The sequence below is a fragment of the Ornithorhynchus anatinus genome, chromosome 2 (genome assembly GCF_004115215.2).
Source record: "Ornithorhynchus anatinus isolate Pmale09 chromosome 2, mOrnAna1.pri.v4, whole genome shotgun sequence".
Taxonomy (NCBI): domain Eukaryota; kingdom Metazoa; phylum Chordata; class Mammalia; order Monotremata; family Ornithorhynchidae; genus Ornithorhynchus; species Ornithorhynchus anatinus.
Genome location: NC_041729.1, coordinates 87,721,888 through 87,725,061, shown reverse-complemented (window position 1 = coordinate 87,725,061; position 3,174 = coordinate 87,721,888).

The following is a 3,174-nucleotide window of genomic DNA, read 5'->3' as shown; positions in this document are numbered from 1 at the left end:
GGTCTGGAACTCTGTACCCTGCCCCCAGCAGACCACCACTCTCCCCACTTTTAAAGCCCTACTAAAATCATATCTCCTCCAAGAAGCCTTCCCTGACTAATGTCTCATTTCCCCACTTCATTCTCCCTCCCTTCTATGCTGCCTATGTACTTGAGCCTGTAACCCTTAAGCACCCTGCCATTCAACCCATCCCAGCTCCCCAGTACTTATGTATATAGCCTTACAATTTGCTGCTTCCTCTGTCTGTTATTTATTTTAATGTTTATCTCCTCAAGGATTGTAAACTCCTAGAGCAGGGATCATATCTAGTTACTCTATTTCATTGTAATAATAATAACTGTTGCATCTGCTAAGTGTTTAATAATGTTGGTATTTGTTAAGCGCTTACTATGTGCCGAGCACTGTTCTAAGCGCTGGGTTAGACACAGGGGAATCAGGTTGTCCCACGTGGGGCTCACAGTCTTAATCCCCATTTTACAGATGAGGTAACTGAGGCACAGAGAAGTTAAGTGACTGGCCCAAAGTCACACAGCTGACAAGTGGCCGAGCCGGGATTCGAACCCATGACCTCTGACTCCAAAGCCCAGACTCTTTCCACTGAGCCACGCTGCTTCTCTGTGTTTACTGTGAGCCAGACACTGTACTAAGCTCTGGGGTAGATGCAAGCAAATCAGTTTGACACAGTCCCTGTCCCACATGGGGCACACAGTCTCAATCTCCATTTTACAGATGAGGTAACTGAGGCCCAGAGAAGTGAAGTGACTTGCCCAAGATCTCACAGCAGACAAGTGGCAGGGCTGGGATTTGAACGAATGACCTTCTGACTCCCAGGCCCATGCTCTAATAAATCACCCAGCTTCTCTCTAAACAACAAGCTTTTATTAATAGTAATAATAATAATGGAACAGAGTCCCTGTCCCATATGGGAATCACAACCTACGTAGGAGGGAGAACAGGTATTTAATCCACATTTTACAGATGAGGCAACAGAGTCACAGACAAGTGGTATGATTTGCCCAGGGTCATACAGTAAGCAAGTAGCAGAACCAGGTTCTGACTCCTAGTCCCTTGACTCCCAGCCCTGTGGTCTTTTCAGCAGGCCCTGCTGTTCCTCATTATTTTCAACATTTCCATTTTGAAGGCGCTGACATCAGGATCCCAGCGAAGGCTCTGGGCCAGGACTAGTGGTATCTGGCTCTAGCCCCAAAAGGACACTCTTTCCTCCAAACTATGATGTTTGTCTCTTCTAGGCTATAAGCCCTGTGTGGGAAGGGATTATCTCTCTTTATTGCTGAACTCTACTTTCTAAGCACCTCATACAGTGTTCTGCACACATTAAGTGCTCAATAAATAGAGTGAATGAATGAATGACCTCAGTTTCACATACCATACAGATTCATATCCCAAAATAAATTTTCTGTTAGAAAGACCCTCTCCCTGTGCAGAAATAGCAATAAGTTAACTATGTGTCATCCCTCAAAATGATGCAGAGGACCAGATTCTGAGAAAAATACATAACTCTTCCTGAAATAAACTGAGATCTTGTCATATCAGACAGTAAAAATGATTCCCAGGAGAATTTAAATAGTCCATCTTCTTTTAGTTAACTAACATTTGGATCAATTTCAAGACTTGAGTGCACAGGCATCATGTGTCTGTCATCATGGAGGACAATTTATTCCTCCTACTTGAAAAAATGTAAACTAACTTTTTCTAACCTCAGTGCTCATCCTTGTCCACAAAGCTATTTTGGAGAAAGTAACTAAACAGTATCCCGGAAACCACAACTAATTTCTAAGGAAAACACCAAATATGGATTTAGGAAACACAATCAGAATTTCCCTCTGAAAAATCCTCCAGAAGCTCTGAATATATGTGGCTGGGAATACCATTTCTCAGAATTTTTTTTCCACTTATTTAATGGTAATAGTTGTATACAGTTTAAAATACAGATGGGAAGAACAGTAACAGCAGTGTGGGGAAACACAAAAATTTTTCCTGAGACTCATAGGATCAAAGTAGTACTAGCCACTGGTCTCTGGAAGCTTCTATTGAGTGACTCCATTTCCTTCTGAGACTAATGTCATTTTTTCTTTTCAGATCCTAACTGATGTTTCCCTACTCAATACCATCAATTCATTAATCCATTGCCAGTCTACATATAGACTAAACGTCAATAGATGTGTCACACACACCCTCTTCTGTAAATGACTCCGTCCCAAAATCTAGTCCACAGAAATACTGCCTGCTGCAAATGACCGCACTCAGCCCAGATGGCTTAGTAAATTTGAAATTTAGTAAATCTGAAATATAGTAAATCTGAATTTCCAAAGCAAAGGGGTAGAGCTATGGAAAGGAACTGTGGATCACCCATCTGTCTTTTAGTCACAGCTTAACACAGAGACGAATGATTCTTTCAAAATATTGGTATAAACAGGCAAGCACACTTGTGTATAAATGGGCTATGTACAGTTTAGGAACTAAAAATACTCCTCTGACTTCCCAAATTACCTATATTATTATTATGATCATATTTGTTAAGCACTTATGTGCTAGGCACTGTACTAAGCGCTGGGGTGGATACAAGCCATTCGGGTTGGACACAGTTCCTGTCCCACAAAGGGCTCACAGTCTTAATCCCCATTTTACAGATGAGGTACCTGAGGCCCAGAGAAGTGAAGTGACTTGACTAAGGTCACACTACAGACAGGCAGCGGGGTCGGAATTAGAACACATGACTTTCTGACTCCCAGGCCAATGCTCTATCCATTACGCCACGCTGCTTCAATGATCTGGTGAATCAAATGCTAAATTCAGGGTCAGAGATCCTGGGTTTTATTTTCTGTTTCCCCATTGACCTACTCGGACAAGTTAAACAACTCACTCTGTCTCTGCAAGAGCCAGCTTCAGACATCACTGACCGTACTGAGGTAGGGACACTAGGGCCTTCCCCCTGATCCTCATAATTCCATCATGTGATGCTGTGGGCACATCCAACATGAATACAATCATATCGTATGCAAATTCAGCAGAAGAGCATTCCTCTGCTGCTGCCCCTTTGCTTTGGATAGCTTAGTTGATCAATCCACGGTCTTTATCGAGCACCTACTGTGTGCGGAACATTGTTCTAAGTGAGATTCCAACTTAATGCCTGTGAATGGATCATTTCCATCC